At 36.0% G+C, this 24,807-nt stretch overlaps 1 protein-coding gene across 1 annotated transcript in view; it reads right to left on the bottom strand.

The window, feature by feature from the left end:
- Positions 1 to 17,847, bottom strand: part of tp53i11b (tumor protein p53 inducible protein 11b) — a 38,560-nt gene extending 20,713 nt beyond the window's left edge. Inside the window, exon 1 of the mRNA XM_056766902.1 lies at positions 17,709 to 17,847. The gene's annotated coding sequence lies outside the window, so the exon portion shown is untranslated. The remainder of the gene's footprint in view (positions 1 to 17,708) is intronic.
- Between the last annotated feature and the right edge of the window lie 6,960 nt (positions 17,848 to 24,807).

The raw sequence follows: 24,807 nt of genomic DNA, 5'->3' as shown, positions 1-24,807 counted from the left end.
AAGATCTCTGAATACATAAAGACTGTGATTACATCAGGTTACCCTAAGGTTGTTCTAAACCTGTATACATTTCTTTGCTCTGTTGAACACAAAGGAATATATTTTGAAGAATGTCAGTAACCAAACAGATCTCATCCCCAAATTACTGCCATAGTAGGGAAAATACAAAGGGAGTCAATGGGGCATGAGATCTTTTTGGTTACTGACATTCTTCCAAATATCTTCCTTTGTGTATAGCAGAACAAAGACATTTATACAAGTTTGGAAGAATCTGAGGTAGATGATGATGACAGCATTTTCATACTTAGGTAAAACTAAAGATATAAAAAGTAAAGGTAGCAATTTACAAGGTTTTATTTGTTAATGCATTAACTGTCAATTGATCAATGCCAACTGATACAGTTATTTACGTTTGTTCATTGTGTATTAACTTATGTTAACAGTAACGTGATTTTTCATTGGTTAATGCATAAGCGGACACGAACTAACAAATACAACCTTATTGCAAAATATTTAACCACAGTTATCAGACTATTCAACCATTCTGACTCATCCCTAATAATCATGCCTACAAAAAAGCTTCCACCCTACTTAACCGCCCTTTATATCATTATAAACACAGACACCTTATGATTCATAGCACTGCGGGCAGGAAACCTCCCTCTATCTCACAGAGAACCATCAAGACATCTTTGACCGTTGAACTCCCACGCGACAGGCCGCAGTTTACACAAAAATGGATTCCGGAGATTAAAGGATCTCGCTTATTGAGGTTATATATGAAACGGTTTTGTTCACAGAGCATGCGTGGTTAAAAGATGAATTCCGCAGCAGAGCTCATGTCTTTCAGGCTTCAAGCATGAGACAGATGGCCTTGAAATAAAAACATTTGCAGAGAGATGATTTTGTTTTGTTTAGAATCGGATGTGGTGCCATAATAAGAATAGCCTGTCGCAAGCCATTTTATCCTTCGCCAAATGCGTGGATACACAAGCACGCAGAGATCGTGTCTTCATAGACGTTGAGAAGAGTTCGGCCCCCTGAGCGGCAGCAGCTTGCTGACAGCTCATTAGGCCTCTGTTCGTGCTAATGTGATGAAAGTGTGAAGAAAAAGCCACTCAAACATCTTGTCCATCCCAGCGTATGTCGGATCGAGGAATGTTACTCTTCTACTGAAGTTAACAACATATGACACTGGACAGCACTGAACAAAAACAGACATTATTGTATTCAAAGAAATTAAAGACCATCCTTAAGACAACAACACTTCCTGTACCACACATTCCCAAAGTAGCATTACATGGATTTCTTGTGCACCTGTGGACGCATCGGGGAACAACATTGCAGTTATTACTAACCAATGATGCAAGCCAGCCCCATACATTCTTGCCACATGCTGTCACTCCATCTGGATGCCATGCACCTCTGATTCTTCACAAACAGGATCTGATAAAGCAGTATGTGTTTGCTCTACCTGAAAACTCATAATCAGGAGCTAAATGCTCTATTATAGATCATTACAAGACATCTGCTTTGTTTCGATCACAGATAAGGCTCCATGCCTCTACAATATTCTTGCGTTTGCTGCTGTTGGGGGGAAATCTCATCAGGGATGTGGCACATGTCCAAGGTCTTTGGCCACTGTTGCCTCATTATAAGGCAGAGTCTCATTATTCTCCAAAATTAGCATCCATGTATTTTTAATGATGGCCCCTTTCATGTTACACTTTTCCTTGAAGCCTTTCCTAAATACCAGGTGATGTATAATAGGTGCCAATCAATGGCTCTTTCTAACACCCTGTGAGAATTAAACATGAATATGGGAATTTTCAACTTTCCGGTAAGAAAATGGAAAACAAGAGCACCTTTAAAGCCTAATGACTTTTACGGCTTGGGAAACTAATGGAGCAAAAAGGCAGGAGAGCTAAAATAGATTCGCACTCTTAAGAGTTCAGCTGCAAAGAATGTTAAACTTGGATTTCTCTGGCAAGTATGTTTCAGGGATCATTCAAACATGACATGCTCTTCATTTAAAATCAGTTAAATGCACTGCAGTGGAAAATAATGCAGTACTTGGTATGTGTCTTTAAAGACTGAACTATTTTTGTCTACAGTATACCGTATATAGAGCATTTTAAACAACACTGAATACTGAAAAAAATAGTCAAAGCTGCCCATTTGATCCACACAGACCAAGCGCAAAAAGTACAGATGGGGCATATCAAATAAATCTGTGGCAATAATTTGTGGCACATTTTCAGCTCTTTTGAAATGTGATTAAGAACTGTGCAAAAAATGACTGATGTGGTGGTGAGAAAACATGCTGTAAAAAAAGCATTACACTTCGGTGATCTTCTATGGTGCTCTGTTCAGCCATTACTAATAGTGTTATTTCTGACAGCAGGATTGACATTTGGTCTCATGTGGCACTGCGAACAGTTTCAGGCTACTTGGACTCAGGTTCTAAGATCGCCATATTGACAAAGCTGCAAACACTCACAATACATCCTATTTAGACCCCTGCAGTGTAACACAAACATGCATTCACAGCCTTTGGTCCGAAAAATGGAAAACATGCTAAATATTTGAGTCGTACAGAAGACCTGATTTTAATCTTGTTCCCTGATCTAACACTGCATTGCATTTACAGTACAAGAATTTCTCGTTTTATCTGTTGCCACAATTTATTCTGGACATTGCATTAAATCTTATTAAATAAAAGCCTATCTTTAAGAAACCCTGCAGATGACAATCATCTTAATATCGTTTCACCTGTCCTCACTGCTTAATCCAGTTTGCTTCATTTTTAATAAAATAATCAATTATTCAGCTGTGATGTCATACCTCTAAAGCTTTATAATTGATGGGTTATTACTGCGAATTGTGGCCCAGCCCTTTGGGTTGAGGGAGGATACTTATTGGCTCTTTTACACTGCATGGTAAAGTCAGGTTTGGCATAACTCTGTACAACTCTCTTCATTTCGGCTCAGTTTGCTTCTTCAACGCAATTTAGAACCACTTCAAAGTGGGTGGGATTATAAATTTATCGTCATAGTTGCGCAGCCTTTATTGCCGTGGCACAAGCGTGACAAAGTGACACAAACAAATGCACAAAATACGAGTAATCGAGCATTTCAATGGCGGAGGGCAGCAAAACAAAATGTAATGGAGCATTTCGATGGCGGAGGGCAGCAAAACAAAAAACTGCTAAACTACCAGATTTTGGGAAGTCTTACAACAAAGAGCAGAGTAGACATCATTTGGTTTGCTCGACAGTGCACAATGGTAAACTAATCTTGCATTTAGCATTGTATAATGGGTATCAATCTCTATATTACTGCCACAAAGCATATAACAAACTGCCAGTATTACGTATCAGTTTCTGTACAACAGACACACTATTCACATATAAATGACTTCAATGATAATATTCTTTATTGTTCTGACAATTACTGGTGTTTAAAAACCTAAAAGCGTGTCTACACCGGATGCGGCGCGATGCAACACACGTCTTGTTCTAATAGGATTGTCGCTTGGACAAATTGTAAAACTATAATTGGTTGTAATGCGTTCTATTGTCGTGTCGTTATCGCACCACGTCCGATGTAGACACGTAGTAAAACAAAATGGAGATGAATGCTGAAAGAAAAGTACAGTACAATAAACCTATTCCAGTGTTTGAAAGCATTTCCAATAACAATATTTCCCAAGGGAATAATGTTTTTGCAGGCCTTTACTGAACTTGTACCTACAGCCTGTTTTTCATTGTTCAATACAAACAACACTTCAAACTCTATTTTCTCACTCTTTCCCTCTCTCTCTCTTCTCACACGCACACATAAAGCCATTCTGCAAGGTGAAAATAAGTATTCTCACAGTTGTCTGTAGAAGCACCTCAAAGGATTTGTTTGGTGTATAAACATGATAAAAGAATTGAAGGATGAAGAACAAAGTCTCTGTAGACCTGTGTTTAAAAATGTATCAAAATAATTATTATTCTTTACTCACGGTGTCTTTTGTGAGTTAAATAGCAACAAGACTGTTAGGAAAATCAGAAAGTCTTTAGCTGTCAGTATCAATGCCCTTACACAATGTCTCTGTATCTGGTCATTTTTTTCAAAAAGGAGCCGATGTACTTCGTTATACCTTACCAGAAGTGACCTGAACATAACTGACTCTGCAGTGGTTTATCAACAGGGGGACTGTGCCCCACAAGGGGGAGCCCAGCGGACTTCCAAGGGGGCCCCAAGATGACTAATAATTTAAAATGAGACAAAATGTGCCCTGAAAACTAAAAAACAAGTTATTATTATTTGGCCATTTTTATAATGATCAACACTTTTCCAGTTAATGTCAAGATATTAAGTTTTATTTGAATAGACATTTTGAGTTTTTGCGGGTGGGATTCAGTCTTCTTATTTTCAAAACTACATCACTTTTCTACGTTACTTTAACATTTCAACATGTTCGAGAGTAAAGCTCGAATTTTACTTCTGTGTCAGACAGTCACTTTTGTTGCAGATTTGAGATGATAAATACAGAGACACAAATAGTTTACTTGGATAATTCATTCCGAAATTCGTTTGAGTAAACATGACTCTTTTGCAGATTTTTTTGACCTGAGGGAGGGGTTTAAAGAGATCAATTACAGAGCTTGCAGTCCGCGTAGGATCCGCATCGAGTTGATGTGTTGTTATATTTTTGGAGAGGTGCGCGTCAGGCGTAGGCTACGGTGTAGGCCCAATTCAGAACCATAAATTGTGCTTAAGTTAAATCATGTTGTTCCTCTCACGCTGTGCTTCTCTTGTTTTTTTTAGAAAAGGCAGTAAAAAACAACGCATTAAGCAGATTGCACTCAAAAAAATCCAGAACCATGAATGAGAATTTCTAATGGGTCTGATAAAACCCCTGCTTCCTCCCACAGATGTGCTCTTCTCATATGAAATGAAACTGACTGAACTGAACATTGCCAAATAGCATTACAGTGCTTCACTCCGTTTAATAGAAAACCCATTTAAAGCTACATTCCTGCACGAAAGGTGAAAATCAGAAGGCACAAAAGCAGACATGCAAGTGCTTTCCTAAGTCAATAAATCCTCAAGAAAAAGGCTTTTCCATCACATGACGTCCTGGAAAGGGTTAAGAAGAAATTCAAGACATCTGAAAATGAAAGAGTTATTTTATAAAACAGCTTTGTAAAAGGTTGAAATGGGATTTTCAGAAAAAGCGCCTGTCACGTCACTGCGGTCTCCAATGTTCCTTCCTGTTACGACTTTCGCTCCTATACATGTCAGCCTCTTGATAGAGTACACCTTCACCATCAATCAGAGGTCTAAACTGAAGGTTATTCAGCTGGATTTAAATCCATTTTAAAGAAAGGATGAATTAAGACATACATTTTAACCCAAGCTTTTGTAATATAAGAGGGAATCGAGGGAAGCGAGCTAGGAATAAACAAACATGCCGTTAAAGATAGCTAAATATTGTGCCATCCCTGGTTGTGAAAGAATACAGTCGCTGCATAACCTTCTTTCGGATTCCAACATTAGTAATGCGTGGTTTAAGTTTATTTTTAAAGACGTTCCAGCTCATAATGGAAAAACTTGGAAATTTTGTTTGTTTAATTTCTCTAAGGAGTCCTTCGTAAACAAGGCAGAGATCGACACTGGATTTGTGTAATGACTAAAATTAAAAAGCAGTGCTGTGTCGTCAATATTGGATCCCATAGGAATGGTGCAGCAACCTTATGCGAGTAAAACAGTTTTGTACTATGCGTCACTCACAATTGCTTTGTAGAGATCGCTTGATGTGCCCGGAGCACTATTCGCACGACATTAATATTACCTTGGGACCTCTAGTCATCACTATCCCTTATATAACAGTATAAAACAATAAACAAGGACGGTTCATGACACCTTTAAATAACCACATCATGGAATGTTTGCATATATTTGCATGAACTAAATTTACATAAATATTCCGTTTTATTATTTTCTCAAAACTTTTTTGATGTTACATTTGACGGGAAAAAATGTGCAGGATACAAACAAACATTTATAAAAATGCAGAATTGTATCTGGAAATATAAAATGTACATGTAGGGGCTTTGCTCTGGGTGTCTATATTTGATTAGAGAAAAATTAATCTGCTTTTAAATGTCAAGGGAAGTGTACCTGGGGAAGAGTTTCAAAGGTTCACTAAAACTTCAGAACTTTGGCATCTCTATGGACATCTGTGACTGAAAAAGCTAGTTGCTTGCAGAGTTTAAATGATTTTTCAACGTCAGTGCCTACAAAACTGAATTGGCTTTTGTATTTTAATCGAACCAACAACCTTCGCACTGCAAACACAATTCTCTACCAACTGGGGTACGATTATGTTCCATGATTTTGTTTTCCGTTCCCCTGGGAGCATTTGGAGTAAACAATATCGGAATCTTTATTTTTGGGTGTTCTGATACTTAAAGGAGCAATGTGAAGATTTTAGTGGCATCTAGCGGTGAGGTAGCGAATTGCAACCAACGGCTCACTCCACCCCTCTATCACAGGACTAAAATGTTGTCATGTTTATGCTTCTTTGCCGAACAGTTTGTCCATTTAGTGCTACTGTAAAAACAACATGGTGAATTCCATGCAAGGGGACGCTCGGCGTGTGTAGATATAAATAGTTAATTCTAAGGCAGTGCTTAATTTGTAAATTCAGAGGTGCAGGAACAAGGGGGCATGGCAGATTAACAGATTTACGAGACCGAAGGGTAAAGAACGGTGACAAGTTTGGTTCAGTTCAGTTGGTTTGACCACCTGTTTGACCATAAATCAAGCTCAAGAGATTGCACTGGCGCCTTAAACGCAAACACAATATTCCAGAATCGCAGCAACCTTACAGCCAGTTCATTACCAACATAAAATAGTTATTGCCATTATAATTATTATACATGCTTTTTAATGAAATATATACACGCAACAGGTCAGCACGAAAGTTTTCCATTAGCTCTTGAGGAACAGGATCTGGTAAATGAGGTACTAAATAATTCAGATGATTATTTAATAATTGTGACAGCCCTACTGTAGTTCAGACACAAATTAAGACCTGTTCTAAGGTAATAAAAACATAAGGCTTCCTTATGTAAACCCTTCATACAGCTCTGAAAACAGTTATGTGTATTATATGTGCATTTCTGTCAATAGATCCTCCCTTAAGGTACAGTTTGTAGAAATCGCCTCAAGAGGGCTCACGATCAAAACAACAACAATCGCATAGCTTGATGAAGATGTCTAGAAGCGTGGAATGATGGGATATGTTGTCTTCAACTCCACCGCTGATGGTACCTACACTGATACATCAATCAGACAGGAACGAGAAATCATTTTAGCGGAGGAGGTAAAGAAATACAGTTTTATAAATGTTGCGTTTGATGAAATCATTTTATTTCATTATAATAACATTGGCCTAGTGGTTTTTGGATATTTTACTGCAAAATTGTTACAAACTCTACCTTTAATACACACAGTACCTTTAAACTCAAATTCCTCCAAACTTGATGTTTTGTAGCTGGCTGCTTTGGGATTACAGTTTTGTTACTGTAAATCTTTGTTATGTGTAACCGACTGAGAAAACCTGATTACTTATATACAGATGACACCTGGGCTTGAATTTGAATGAATAAAAAAATTACAGACAGGATATTCCACCCAGCCATTTCAGGATACGTTGGAACCAAATTCTAAATAAATTATATTTAAAGTGAGTAACACCCACTGTAATAATGCAGAAAACAAATAGACAGTATGTCTTATTTGTGTAGGAGCAGGAAATGGCTTGCATTCCTCACAGCATATGGGGGGAAGAAACAGGAAACAGCAGCACACATAACATCCTCCTGTCAACTACCTGCTCGTGTAAAGTAAATTAAGAGAAATGATGAAAGTGCTGCTAATGTTCTCAGACAAAAGTCAAATTTATTGACTATTCTATAGGTACAGAATCCAGATCAACATACATTTTACGTAAAATTGTAGTGACAAGGAAATTACAATACTACAATACAATAATGAAATTTTATTATTATGATTTTTCCTATTTATTACTTTTATTTATTAAGTATGTAATTTGTATTTATTATCATTTAATTGTTTTAGAAGCTGCATTTAAAATTCCAACACTGGAACCCTAAACGTTGTTTTTTGTTTGCTTGAACATGGACAATGCTTGAGTATATTACACACCAATAGACTGATTTAGCACACCGCCGCCATGTTGAAATTTACCAACCGTTGTAGTCTATGTGTCCTTCTGATTTTCTTCCCACCTCGGAATCGCTATTTATTCCAACGTGGCAGCTAAGAGTGGAGAGCACTGAAGTGACCAGAAGAGATAGAGAAAAGAAACAAAGCACATACCAGAAGAACATCAAATTTTAGGCCTTTACTGTACTTCCATCTCCTTTATCACCACACCCTTATGCGTTCACAGATCTCCAGTGAGACGTAACAGAGCACCATACAACAAATTTGAAAGAGATCTGTGTTCACACTGCCAACGAAATGAGACAACGGCGAGTCATACACACATACCATACAATGTTCTTACTGTGAACATCCATTAACTGCTTCTGAGCTTTAGTTGCATCAAAACACTGCTTTTCTTTGAAACACCACTTTAGCCTAAGGCTTCAAAGCCACAGTTAATGCATCTATTATACAGTTTTGACTATAAATAGCACCATTCATGAGCAAGATGTATTCCAAATTCTTACACAAAGTTATGAGGGATTTTGTAGAGCATTCTAAAGTCATGCACAGGAGACTAAATAATTCTGATCACTAGGGATGTGCACGAATGTTTGAATATTCGCTCCGCAGTAACTATTAGAACATTAAAAATGCTATTCGAATATTCATATTTGCCATAAGAGAAGCGCGTTTTCTCTACTGTCAGCTTGTGAACCGGCTGAGGAACTTTCACCACAGTAAAATAAGCCTGTATGCTTGTTTTGCATTTTCAATAAACAAGATAACCATATATCACAGACTGTCAATATTAGGGATGGGCATTTAAAGCAAAAATAATATTCGAAGATCGATGAGAACTTCCCCCACATGGACGCATTTACAGTATTACACACACATAAACGGAGAGAGAGAGACCATTTACGCTTTAAATCCGCATGATAACACAATGCTTTATTTATTATGGAATCTTACATCAAGCTATACATTAAGATAACGCGCTGAAACATTAATACATTTACAACCGAAGGACTTATTAACAGCACGTCGATCGGCATCATCCGCTCATAATGCTAGGACATTTCTTTGTAAAATATGAGCATGCACATTTATACGAACTAAACAACAGCGAGATAGATCAAAGAAAATATATTAAAGCCATTAAGACATTAGACCAGACTTGAACCGGTTAAAACATATTTACCGAATGCCGGCATTTATTAACAGTCCGGAACGATTTCATGAATTAACAGCTCAAAAGGCTTCAGTTTCTATTGTCATGAAAAAGTTTCTCCAGTCTGGCAGTGATCGATTTTCTAGACGAACAGTAAACTCGGGCTGTAAGAACACCATAAGATTTTTAAAACCCTCTCCTTCGACAAAGCCGATCGGAAGCATATTCTTTGAGATCATCTAAGTAATTAAAGCCGTTATTTTCAAATGTTATCTGGCATCCAAATTGGTTGGTTTGACCATAAAACTAGCAACTGATTGCTGACCTGTGGATGGACCTGCTGGGTGCTTCAACCTCAAATGAGTGTGCATCGTAGATGTTGATCCATGATAAGCCAGCTTTGTATTGCAGAGTTTGCACTGCACTTTGTTCTCATTCATTTTATTAAAGGATCACCACCCATAATTCATTTTTGACATCGTCTCAATTTATCAATTCTGTTATGCCACGCAGGCCTACAGTGTGCGTAACTTCGTTAACAATTCTTGTGAGAAAATGTTTTCCTCTACTGTCTCTCGACTGACAGCCTTTAGGTTTTAGGTGCGCCGTTATTGGCAGCACCACCCTTTGGTTACATGAACACGTTACGCGTGAAAACACGGCAAGATCGCACACATTATTCAAAATTCTATAATTAAATAAACTAATCAAATATTCGAAATTCATCCCTAGTCAACATAATTGAATTTTGTTGGATACGTTTTTTATACTGTGTTTTTGAATTATTTCGCTCTGCGCAGGTTTAAATGTAGTTTGTATATTATATTTCTTCTTTTTTCCAATGTTGCTTATTTTTCAACATTAAAAATCTAAATACAGAATGTAATATCATTGCGTTATGAATATTTAAAGATAATTATAAGCTTTTTGTGAAATTGTAACAAAATAAAAACGTAAAATATGTATTTATTAACTTGTTTTTTATGAGCTCAAAAATTCAAATTATGAAATAATTGAAAAATGCCCATCCATACTGATCACTAAACACAAGACGTCTGATAGAGCTAGCATGAAATCGGTGCCCAGCACAGTTACTGAAAAGTCTCAGCAGATTTCAACGATTTGTCGTTATTGTTTATCTATTTAACTCAAGGAGTCCCAAAGCCATGTTTCTACTCTAAGAATTGATTTAATAGTATGTTGTATTGCTACTCTGTAAATGTGTACAAGAAATGTCTACTGTAAAATATTGTAATTCGTTGTTATTTTAATCTGTCATACTGCCATGTTGGTTGGAACTGCATCCAAGTTTTTCACCCACTGTTGCACCTGTGTATATGGTTGAGTGACAATAAAGGGAATTCCAGAACCTGCATAAACCACTTCTCACAAGCATTTCAATCTTTAACAAAATCAAGAGGGCACTGGTGGTCCGTGTGCTCCCAAACCATAGAAGATCAATACAGGCTTGGTGTCAAAGAAAGCATTTTACATTTCAGTGTAAAATCAAACTGCCTAATCTGCACCGCAGCATGTACAGGACATATCAAAGAGAGATAGGATTACACAGAACAGAACATTTGTACCAGCTGTACAGACCTTTGGAGAGTCCTTAATGCAGCATTACGGTTTTAGTATAAACATTCAACAAAGAAATCGGTCAACACAATGTTCCTGAACCCCACACTTGTATCGAAAACTGACCACAGCCAAGCCAGAGGCGGGTGGAAAATGTCCATTAAAACATCATGAATACTCCTCTGTGTCTGCCCTTTCATTTCTAATTAATGACAGTCGTGTTACATAAACATGTTGTGTATCATCACCTGCTTCCACTTCTTTCCGTCTAAAGTACCATAATAGAGATACTCAAAGCCCTGTTAACTGTGCTAATGCATTAAATAAAAAAAGAGAACTGTTTGTATAAACTGAAAGCTAAGCTGAAAATGTTTCTTTTTACAAATAGGTCATTCAAAAAAGAAAGTGTTATGTACTATCCACACTCATTTAAAACCTATATAATGTCATATTTTGGTCAAACAACAGCAGATTTTTTCTGAAGAATTATTTCCAAGTAACCAATAGCTTTTACAGTAAGTATATGGTTTGGATACTTATACAAGTATGAAACTCGTGTTTTTAGCATTAACCATACGGTTCCTTACTAGACAATGGTAAATTTGTGGTTACTATGGTTTTCCTATACATAACATAGTTAATAATTACAATAGTAACACCTTGGGTTTGCATCTTTCCTATACAACAACTTATTTAACAGGACGTATTGCTTTAATGTTAAGGCAATCATTAATGTAAAATTTTAACTCTATAACACTCATGATGTTGCACATCAATCCGAAAGATTCTTTGTCATTGACAGATTTTTTTACCAGTGACGGAAAAATCTGATGGCCGCCCGTCATTCTGGCAGATTACAATCAGGGCAATTTGAAAACACCCGTTTCCCTTCAGCGGGATATGGTCGCGAATCTACCTACGTGTCGTTGTCATTTGACTGACTAGACATGTGATGCGATTTGGGAAAACCCGTGGGGTGTTGCGCTGGGACTCGGGAAAGACAGTTCACCTATCAAAGTAAACCACATAACATGAAGAATGAATAAGTATTAATGCACATTTTTCCGCCAGTCCTGTGTAAACTATGGCATGCAAAGTTGATTTATACAATGTTTTCGCGAGGTGACAGAGCCCCCCATATACAGCACCAGGAGTTATGCCCGCTCCACTGCTCACGCGAGCCGGACCGCGATCGCAAAACATACAAGAGATGATCAAAAGTCCAGACACTATGCGCATGATAAACAGCGTAAAACTTGCTTCACTGCTTAATAGTTGTTGTCTGTAATGTTTCCTCGTGTTGTGATAATGGCAGAGCTCTCGTTTTTTTATTTAAATGTGCGCTGCACCATTTTCCTTACTTTCGTTTTATTCCAACGGTTTTGTACAGTAATTTTATAGACTTCAACACTAGGAAATGTTTTTTTACAAAATTTTTATTAGAGTAAGTCTCTTACCACTGTAAAGTGTTTTTTACTTGTGATATTGGACTGTTGGGCTTTTATTTTCATAACTTAACTTTAAACACGTTTTTCTCCAAATTCACTTCCTGAACATCATTGCGCTTCAGACGACAGAATAACTTGGTTATTCTATTCTTAGACTACTTATTATCAACTTTGCACATCTGCAATTCATGGTGCATTTGTTGTTGTTAAAGTTCTACAGTTAACACATGGGCTATGGGAGTCTTTGTTTGGATACACTATTATGTTGAAGGCCTACAGAGAAAATATTGTTGTATCTTTAAGCAGTTGCACTTGTTCTGAATGCACTTTCTTGAATTAGTCCTACAGAGAATTTTTTTTTAAATGCACTTGACCTAAATGCACTTTGTTTTCATGAGAGAACATTTAATTCCTTAGACCTTAGACCTGTACATTATTATTTAATATACACATAAGTGGGGTCAAGTTAAACATCTTAGTTGAATTTTATTTTATACTGTGCATTGTTGCAATGTGCTAAATAAATATTTGCATAATTTGTAATTGATTTATTCTTTGAAACTTTACTATTTATGCAATTTCAATGCCTTGATTTTAGTAAAGTTAGTACACAGTCATAGCCATAAATGCAAGGGTACTAATAATTGGTATAATTTCTTTCTGTGTTTCGGTTTTCGGCCTTGGTTTCCTCTTTTTCGGTTTCGGCCAAGAATTTTCCTTTCGGTGCATCCCTAGCCCATACACAAGTTAAATTTCACCATGGATTTCACGACAAAAAAAGCAGAATGTGTAGATAAAGTACAAGTCAGAACACCTGAAAGCAAGCATGTTCATGAATAGATTTTCAGACAGCACCCTCTGTAACCTGATAAGGCCAAGCACAACCCTCTGGGATTTAGATGCTTTTGGCATCTACTTTTGTCAATTTAGAAATATTTAGCCCCGAGTGAGACACATACTTACAGGGCTCTCAGGTTTTATAAAGAGTTTGGAGTGAGATCACATTTGTTAGGAGAGGAATCACTCCAAGTTTCAGCAGCCGCTCCTCAGCCTCACCCAATTCTCTCAAGGTTTGCTAGCAGTTTACTTTTGCTAAGGTTTACTATTGTTAAAATTGACCAGCACATATACAAATTGTACAAATTGGTAAATCTGATTAAAATATCTTATGAATAAATCCAAATAAAGAATATAGAATATATGATGACTGCATTTTCATTTTTGAGTGGACTGTCCCTTCAAGGCTGATGTCTTTGAGTCAGAGGAGCATATGTTCAAGATTTAAACAAAAAACAATATTGATGCTTTTGGTATTGTAATTATGATTATACATTAAAAACATTTTGCATGTCATATTCTTATAGGTTACGCAGACACACTGTTTATGAGTGATTATATTGTAATTTTGCATTTGTAAATCTCTCTCTAAAAAGTCTCTTAGAACCTGGGAATAAACAGAAAGCGAGTGAAAAACAGTCATTAAAAATCTGCATGATAATATAGTAAATGTTTCTGACTTATAATATCTGCAACTCTCTGCGAGCGAGCCTCTACAAAACTCTTTCACACCTGATGTGACTCATCTAAACTTCTGATTGGTCATTATGTACACGCTTTGCCGATTGGTTGTGATGCTCATCGCTGTGAACGGAGAAAAAAATCTTCGGTCGGACATTAAGGCATTGCTGTACCTGCATGACACGTTTTGTTCATCCTCACATTTCATTTGCCTCGTCCATTAATTGTATAAAGCGGAAGCATGAGAAAGATGTGAAGGTGTGAACAGGATGAAATGCGTGAGTCTTGAGAGCCCTGTTCTTATATTCTCGCTTTAACCGTATTAGTGCATTGGCTAAAATGAAAGGGATTGTTTTCTATCAGCCTTGCAATAACGCAATCTCTGAAGAGGCTGGACTGCCTAGGCATAGTAATCCAATCTGTGAGAAATCCAGGGGAGGACATCTGTTCATTTTGTGGCACAGCGGTGCCCTGCTGACATAACAGTGCTGAAAGAAATTAAACTAGAAGCTCAACTAGAAGCTTTACCTCGGAAGGACTAATAACTAGGAACACTGCACTTTTCTCTCACAACGTTTCTTTTAAGTGACACATTCTGACTCAAAACTGATGTAAAAATATATGCCTTCAAGTAAAAATAGACTTTAGATTCTGGGCTCCACTTGTCAGCACATAATATTTTTGGACAATTATTAGATTTTGTTATATTTAAATCATAAATTCATGTCACTCCAAACCTCTGTGACTTTTTTTATACCCTGTATGGTGTTCATGTTTTTGTTTGGCCCCTAATACATTTTGCATCTAAAAGCGCGTGAAAAACACAAGCCGTGGCGGTTTCTCTCTTCAAATGACCGACGGTGCACACGCGGCACTCTGAAAGTTTAACTATTTCATCTCGATACGGCGCCGACACTCCTAGAAATGTGTGACTGCCACACATCTACATTTAAAATAACAAATATGCGTGCGGGAAAAGACGGAAAATGTAAATCGGGCCTCACTCAGCCAATGTTTGCTGGTCTAGTGGAGCCATACAATTATTTGTTTTTTTTCAAATTAATAAAGTAAAACAATGTAAAAATACTTCATAATTCTTTATCCCAATTACAAGAAACGTAGACAGTATTTGTGCTTAATATTGTCATTCACCTCTGTTAAATCCCATTTAAAGAAAAGGGAAATCTATGATATGGGTGAAACAATATTTATTTTGAATTAATGTATTAACGTTGATGTCGAAAAACTATCATATAATTGTTTAGTAAACATTGAAAAAGGGTCCAACAGACCCAAACAAGTGTTAACTTAGAACAAAACAGTCATGAAGTTTTGGTAAATATTACCAGCATATCTGCTTTTTTGTCATTTTGGAAGTTGTCAGCATAGTTATTTCCAACCTTAATCTTATGGAAATATAATAAGAAAAAAATCAATTTCCCCCTTTATGTTTCATGACATTTTAGCTACACCCAAGCACTTTTAGCCAACCATATGGGAGGCAGTTAAGTCCATCTAGGTTGGTTATTATGGCCAGAGTTCAATGTTGAATAAGAAATTCATAATAGAAAATTATAACAGAAACTTTACAACATTGCAGAAATGTTAATGGTATTTATTTTGTAATGGCATATGTAAAACAGTGCAATGTAAACAATTAACCAGAGCTTTACGGTACCTATGACAACTATTTCCTTACACATCTCATACATAAGTGATAATGTCACTGGCACCACCATGCACTGTTGTCACAAAGGCATGATGGATATCCACCTTTATACTCGTTGGGACTGGGTTGCATAAATCCTGAATGGAACACAATATAGCCTCTCTCGCTTGTACATTCATAAGTAATTGTCGATGAAGAAAACTGATGAAAAATGTCAATACCTAAGGCATTAATAACAGTAATTATGAACCGACTCTTGGAGGACAGGAAGGGAAAGTATCGTGTCAACAACAATGGATTGTATCGCATTCTAAAGCATGTTCAGTACAGAGATCTAAACAATCTATACTTGAAAGGAACATTGGACATCTGAGATTAAACAAATCTCAAGTGACTCAAGTATCATGAGTGTTTTCCGATCTTTTCAAAGCTTAACTCAAGTGTTTGCAGTGGATAAAAAAGCTGACTGATATCAAAACAATTCTAAACATTTACATACATTTTACTAGTGGTATAAAATAATAGAAAAATAGAAGAAAAAAATTCATTCCATCTGTTTTTTGGGACTAAAACCCATCACGGCGTTTTTGTGCCGGGCATGCTCTGCCATTTGAGTAACTGTAACCAATAAAGTGACAAAAGACCGTTTAGTGCGGGCATCTGAAAATGGCATCACAGTTTTAGAGGATAGAGATTGACACATCGACCCAGAACTCAGAAGACATGACAGAAAACAGGTCACCATCTGCTAGTCTTACCCAGAGTGCAGTGCAGTGTACTCTATGGGACTGGCTCCAGATTAATAGTGAATGTTACAACAAAATAATCATATTGAAGACAATCACTCTCTCTTTACAGGTCACCTTACAGCAGTGCAACCCAGATATCTCATTCCTTTAAGGAGATCAAATTCATGGAACGCTTCAAACGTCAGACTGAGCTCCCACCCACAGATATACAAAAAGTGCTGTGGACTACAGATCATCGCTTGAACATGGTTATTCTTGTAAAACTGGTAAGGCAAGCATGAATATCAGCATCTATATCAGCGCTCAGGAAACAGCCTGATAAGATGTTACAACGTGACAAGGCACACAGAGACGAATGGGACCGTGGGCATTATCCCGAATGCGTAAACACGTACGACAGGAAATTAGGACATAAAACGATCACTGACTAAACAATACTCCGCACCTGTTCATGCTAAACTAAACAACTTTACTCTCTGCCACCAGATGATGCATAAACAAACCCACATCAAACAGAGAGAAGACTGCCAAACACTTCATACATCATTACAGCAAGACCACAAACAACGCAGTAAAAAACACACGTTGTGGGGTCTTTATTTCGAAGCATTTGAGGACACTTTCAAACAATAAAATGCATCCTTATTGATCGATTTTGTATATTTTGGTATTAGTTGTGTCAACATATTTTTAGGTTAATCTTTGTGTTATTGGCCAACAATCATTAACGAGTCTCCACGTGCATTAAAGTGAAACAACTTTGAGATGTAGCCTTATAATGACGATAACTTAAAGGGTGGGGCTCTGAAACAAACAATTCAGTAACCTACTGCTGCAAATACTTATAATAAACTAGAACTGTAAGAATAAGAAACATATTGTGAGAGACTCTGATCAATGTTGAGGAGCGCACCGCTGTTTATTTATAAGGATGACAATTATTAACGGCAAACATCTTGCTCGACCAACTCGCTCGGTGTGTATCACACACAACATAGGTCTCGCTTATCATATCTTTAAAGGAAGTTGTTAGGAATAAAACATTGTTTTACTGTCGGAACCGTTTTGTGAAACAGTTAGCTGCTGCTGCATACCTTCAGTAACTTTACACTATGCTTTTACAAACCCGTTTACTTTATATAACACATGTTGAGTATTCATAGTCATCGCATTACATTATCATTCAAATGTAAGTTAATGCGCAAGAAGTTGTTTTTAAACAAGGTTTGATCGGGTATAAATAAACTGAGACTAGTCCGCACGTGTATAACTATTTCACATGGATAGGTGCATCGACAGCACAAAGCGTATTTTTTGCATTAGTATCGTAAATCTATATCTTACCACTATCGTTGAAAGAAGCCGTTGTGGTTTTTCCGTCTCTGGTGCGGTGTTTGCGGTATGCCGTACGGTTATTCTGTGGATAAATTTACATTGCACTGCTCTTTGGCTTTGCAAACAAGCAAGACTCCGACGATCTATAATTTTACCGTAATGTGGGAAATGCACAATACCTGCGCACTTCACTCTACCGTAACACACAGAGGGGGGACGTAGAAATGAAGAAACAAAGCAGATCTCTGATGAATCGTCTCGACGTTTTAAAAAGTTAAAAGGATAAACATGTTGAAATATGTTAGTGAAATGTAGAAGAGTAAAAATACAGGTAGTAAATTGTAGCCTATATAAGTTACTTGTACACTACACTATTTGGTACCATTAACTGTAGTAATTTGATAAACTGTAGTGTTTTTTAATATTTATTTGAGATGGTTGAAAAACACTAGGCTGCTGAATCTAGGAGTTTTATTACAGTTTATTATGGTAATTACTAAAGTATACTAAAGCATTTTTAATACAATTATAGATCTATAGTTGTCAATGTTAACAATTAATAGTGAATGTTGTTTGAAGATGTTCATCTGATTTTCACTTTAAATTATGTTATTTAATCAACATTATCATAAAAAATTATTGAGCGCTGTCTTGAAAAAATATATTACCCTAGTTACAGTATATTTTGTCAATACATTTAGGCAAGCGTATATGTACACACATTTAGTAGATTCTGTCTAACTGTGGTTCAGTGGTTATAGCATGGCACAAGCAATGCCAATTATGTGTTAGATCCCGTTGCACAGAAACAAATGTTTAACACAATGCAATGTAAGTCGCTTTGGATAAAAGTGTCTGCCAAATACATAAATGTAAATTATTTTCTTCAATCATAGCATTCTGTATTAATCTCCCAAAGGATGGATGGTTTCATGTATTAATCTTCATTAATTCACAAACTGTTAATGTAAACAAACAGTTCCCCTCTGACCAAAGCGGGAGATTTTGATGATGGCCAGGAGGATTCGACCAGCAATAAAAACATCAAACCAATCATTGTGCCCATGATGATCTCAAAATAACTCACTCTGTCAATTGCTGCTGGAATGCATACATGCTATTTGTGATCAAACAAATATACACTCGCTTATCATCTCAGCTGTTGCCTCGGTAAGAATTTCGTCCGCAGGAAAGTAAAAGCATGTTCATAATTGGATGCCTGACTGGACATGAAACCAACCTATCTCTGGAGAAACCAACCCACACAGTCTTTTCAAACAAAAATATCTTGCCAACACAATGTTTAATAGGAGAAAAGAAACACTGCTCTCCCCTTCTTCATTTTCCCATGAGAGATATATTTGAACTCTGAATACTGCATGTATTAGCTCCGTACTGAAAACAGTTAGGTAATGTAATGTATCTGTAAAGAACAGATCTACACAAATGCAATTTAACTAACGCAAACAAACATGTAGAAGTGAAAAATGTATTGTTTGATGGAAATGGCTCGAAAGACATCACAGTATTAGAAAGTGACTTTTTATTTTGTGGAATATTTTTCTCTAGTGCACATGTTCCTGAAAACAGTTTGACCCCTGGTATTAAGCTGTTGAAGGTCATAAAGAAATTATTAATTTCAGTATATAATTTTTTTATGTCATTGCAAAATTCATGTTTGTACTATAAAAATGTATTTCTGTAATAACTGTTGACTGCATTACAGGATCTGACCCAATCTTTCCTGGGTCTGATTAACTCCCACATCAGAGGCATGGGAAATGATTTTCCGATCTGTGTTTACTCATTACTTGAAGCAATCAAAACAATTATAGACATCATAATCATTTAATGAGAACAGTCATTTGCACTTTTTAATAGACCGGGTGCAATAAAGTCCCACTTGAGCTCAAGTACTGAATCAAGTGGACGGTGCTGGGCAGTTATTGTTTTACACTGTGAAAAATCTGCCACAATGAAAATTATGACGTACTTCAATAGACACATAGAGAAAGAACGTATTTCATCAATCTGGGCTGCACGTTGTTTGGATATCTTTTACATACCTCTGAAGACATGGTTCTGTAAATTGTATTGCATTTCTGTCAATAGATCCTCCATAACATTGCATAGAGCACCTTTAAGTTTGCTTGACATTTAATTCAAATCGGCCTAGAAAGCTTTGTGATATATAGAAAAAGGGCTTATACAGCATTAATTAAATATGATTTGGTCCAATCCTTAATAGCAATTTCAAGTCTATTGACTTCACATCATTGGAGTAGATTGCCAGGTTGACTAGTAGTGGCTTACAATCATTCATTTTTCAGACATCAGACAATTTATGTTCTTTTGAAGTATAATCTCTGTGGAAAGGCCTTTGTCGAAAGGATTTATTAGACGAAACCTCTAAACAGAAAACATCAATATCAAGTGTTGACATACAAATTAAATCTAAGTGAAAATAACCGATATCCATTAACATCTTCTAATCTCTGCTAAATAAAGAGACCTTTATAAATGTCAAATGCAAGAGGAGATGAATATGAATACATTCACACAGCCCTCCATCACATCTGATCTGCTTTATCAATGCTCAAGTTTTCTTTTCATGAGCTTTGCATTGCACTGATGGAATCTGAAGCATTTTCTTTAAGGATGCCGTCTCTTCCCACTGCAGTACTAAACATGCACCCCGTTTTGTCAAATGTAGCTACAATTCTGCCATAGAAATGCTTATGTTCAGTTAAAACAAAGTGTAAAAAAATAAAATTAAATGTATTAAAAGTTTACTTTAAAAAATATTGAAGCCCTTTTTTCTTGGTTCCAGTGCAATAAGCCTTGTTGAAATGAGCAGTTTAGAAATTAAGTGAACAGCAACATGTGTGGTTTAGTTTAATAAATAAAATACTTGGCTCAATTGAGGATTATTGGACAGAAAGATATTTCAGTGCTTAAAGGGTCTTTTAGTCTTTAGCTCTTATAAACAAGAGATGAGTAACACTTACACTTTGGGATGCAGAAAAATAAAAGTGAAAAATAAAAGTGTAAAGATCTAACAAGGCTCAAGAAAGCAAGGCCCGTTTTAATTCAACCACCTACCTACAAACCTCTGTATGGATTACCCATAGTCAGACCTGAGCACAGAGATGTCAGTTAGATCTATGAGAACACAACGAAACACTGCTCTGTTCATTTTGTTTTTCTGTTGAAAAGCACGGCATTGATCCAGTGATAAGTGATGGAGGTGTTCCTTCACATTGACTCCAGAGAAAGTCACAGTGAGTTCCCGGTGATACCCAATGGCTGACAGACTCACTCTCACATGTCCAAATTGGCTTTTCACGCTGCTGAAAAAACTTCAAATAGATGGTCTCAGACCATTACTGATCAACGGTTGATCTGTAAAAAAATAAAAATGACATTGCTTAGTGGATTTCTTTTGGTGGTCTTCAGAATTTTTTTTGTACTCCTTACTCCACTCTATTCCATGTTTAGTGTATAAAATTACTGTGACAAAACTATATGGCCAAATTAGAAGTTTTCGTGCATGACTCATCATTGCCAAAGATGTTAAACACTCAACATTTATAATTCTTTTATCATTATTTAAGACTGTAGGGGTTCAAGGCACAAATTAAACTCCCATATTAGCATTAAAGCTTTAAAATGTCCTGTTGTCTCTCCATGTGGAGACTGTCCTCACCTTTTAACACCCAGGTCACATATCTGTTCATCCAAGAAATGTCAGAACACATAACATTTAACGGTGGCGTATTGTTGCCACGTATATTTTACTTTTTCCACTCATTTATATATAATATGTCGTTAAAACGAGATAATCTTTCTTGTGTAAACGGGATATTTTTCCTTTTTTACTGAGATATTAAATCATTTTAAATAACGTATTTTTCTCACTTAGTTTTTCATTAATAGACAATTCGAACGGAACATGAATTTTTTTTCACAAGATGGTTAATTTGTGTTAATTTAACTGAACTGATGCTATTAAACTGCAGTTTAATAAGATAAAACAATTAAAACTGTTCCTATTTATTTAATGCGCCCGCTTGTCCAACACGATGTTTTGCAACAACTCTGGCATTATTAAAAAATTAACGGTTTTCTTGTTTTACCTCACTGCATGATATAACTTTAGCTCTTTATTAAACCTCACAGATGTGAGCTTAAACACATATTGATTTGGCGTATTTTATTGACGAACCCTGATGTTTGACCCTGACTGTGACTGAAGAAGCTTTTGATAGTTAAAATCGGACATCCTGCTAAACTTGTGGTATGACTTTAAGCTTTAAGATAATATTTATTAATCTCTGTCAATAATTATTTTAATTAATATTTTAAATTACATATTACCTCGTTTTAATGATCTCACTTAAATGTCATATTATATCATTTTAACGCAGTTTTATTTATAATCTCGTTTTAATATTATAATTTTAATGACATATTATCTCGTTTTAATATTATCTCGTTTTAATGATTTATTATCTTGTTTTAACAACATATCTTGTCATGTTATCTAATTTTTAATTACATATTATCTCGTTTTTTTATCTTGTGTTAATAAATATCTGCGTATCATCCTCTACATTGTGTTGAAGTTTGGTTATTTATGTAATTTACTTCAGTATCTGAATAAAGTGTCTTATGCACAGTGCTGTGATAAGTTTTTTTAATCATCATTTATCTAATTTTAATGGCATATTATCCTGTTTTCATATTAATCTCGTTTTAATGACATATTATCTTGTTTTAATGACATATCTCATCATATTGTGTTGAAGTCTTGGGTTATAAATGTAATTTATTTCAGTATCTGAATAAAGTGTCTGATGCACAGTGCTGTGTTAAGTTTTTTTAATCATAATTTATCTAATTTTAACGGCATATTATCTCGTTTTAATATTATCTCGTTTTAATGACATATTATCTTGTTTTAATGACATATCTCATCATATTGTGTTGAAGTCTTGGGTTATTAATGTAATGTTATTTAACATCGTATTATCTAGTTCTAACCGTTAGAACCGTTAGAACGAGATAATACGATGTTAAAACGAGATAACATTAAAACGAGATAATACGATGTTAAAACGAGATAACGTTAAAACGAGATAATACGATGTTAAAATTAGATAATACGATGTTTAAATTAGATAATATTAAAACGAGATAATATGATGTTAAAATTAGATAATTTGACATTCAAGTGAGATCATTAAAACGAGCTAATATGATATTAAAAAAATATATATGACGTTTGAGTGAGATAATGTTTCGTTAATGTTTCATTAAAATGAGCTATCTCGTTTTAAGGTTATCTCGTTTTAAGGTTATCTCGTTTTAAGGTTATCTCGTTTTAACGCTATCTCGTTGTAACTTTATCTTGTTTTAAGGTTATCTCGTTTTAACGCTATCTCGTTTTAATGTTATCTCGTTTTAATGTTATCTCGTTTTAACGTTATCTCGTTTTAATGTTATCTCGTTTTAACGTTATCTCGTTTTAATGTTATCTCGTTTTAACGCTATCTCGTTTTAATGTTATCTCGTTTTAACGCTATCTCGTTTTAACGCTATCTCAGTATTATAACGGCGTATTATCTTGTTTTAACGTCGTATTCTCTCATTTTAACGTCTATTATCTTGTTTTAACGTCGTATAACATAACGTTTTTATAACATAGCTCATCATGTAGGGAATTCAGAGAGGTGTAGTAAAATATGAAACATGCAAGGCATTGAACTGTAAATCATCCCAACGTATGAATACATCAAATGAACCCTAAATCAAAACTTGTATATCTAACAGTTACAGACTATTTAAAATGGCACGCGCGCCAACACACAACCTAGACATTTAGATACATTTATAGAAACGGAAAGTTTAAATCACATAAGTTCCTATTTGTCAGAGAAGTTTCTCTGGTGAGCCTAGGTTGAGGTGTCAGTGTGGGGATGGGTCAATCCCGTTTTCCAGCATCACAATTCTGTCCATCAAGTTCTCACTTAACTGATAGAATACAAGAATTCAGTGTTGCAAGATTCTCTGTTACTTATTTAACAGTTGCAATGGTGTTTGCATTTCAGAAATGACTTAAGCTCCAAAATCAATTTATCCCTGGCTTTGCATTTAGATTGATTCTTGTGGGTGTGAACACGTGTTCAGGCTTGCCTGAGAGGTAGAATGAGAGAAGAAAAGACAGCTTTAATGACCTCACACTTCACTCCAAAATAATATTTTTTTCTTATGTCACTTTAAAGACATAATTTGTAACAGAACACATGGAGAAGACAGGAACCATGTTGGTAAATGACCTAGTCCCAATTTATATTCATTGCATCATTTTTTTAATACATGGCAGTCTAACATCTCCTTTTGAGAGGAAAGAAAGTCATAAAAGATTGGAACAATGTGAGGATGAATAAATAATGAAAGAATTGTTAGTTATGTAGAACTTTTCCTTCAAACCCCTAAAATATAAAGAGTCGTCCACCAAGATATCCCTCCATCTCAGCTCTCGCTTCAGACACTGTCAGTCTTCCCACTAGAACCCTCCTCTGGTTTAATTGTTCTCGTAAATTACAGCCGAGATGAAAGCTCCAATTGTAGGGCAATTAAATCAGTAGGTAGCGTGATCTGTGGTGACAAATTGTATTTAGCCCTTGGGTTCTGGTCTAGCAGGTGGGTCCAATGAGGAGAGTTGTCAGCTCTGATGAGAAACATGAAATGGATGGGAGTATTAAGAAATCATCAGCCACCGTGATGCTGCACACAACAGCAGGGACGCAGGATAGGCATCCTCTCCTTTAGCCTTGGGCTCTCTTTCAATGCACAAAGCATGTAGACTTGTGGGAGGAACACGAGTGTGGGTTTTAACTTGAGATGACAGAAAATGGGGACAGCTCTGAGAGAGGGAGGAGTGACGAGCGAGAGAAATTGCAGCTTTCAGGCACTTCTGAAATGTCTTGTTAATATTTTTTTCTGGTGAATGATGTTTAAACGAAGCCTCTGATATCAGAGTGAAGGAAAATATGAATGAGAAAGGTATGTGTCTGTGGAAGAAAAAGAGGCAACATAACAGTTT

This window comes from Triplophysa dalaica, chromosome 14 (genome assembly GCF_015846415.1).
Source record: "Triplophysa dalaica isolate WHDGS20190420 chromosome 14, ASM1584641v1, whole genome shotgun sequence".
NCBI classification, from domain to species: Eukaryota; Metazoa; Chordata; class Actinopteri; order Cypriniformes; family Nemacheilidae; genus Triplophysa; species Triplophysa dalaica.
The sequence above is the reverse complement of the archived record's forward strand: the minus strand, read 5'-3'. Positions and strand labels throughout refer to the sequence as shown.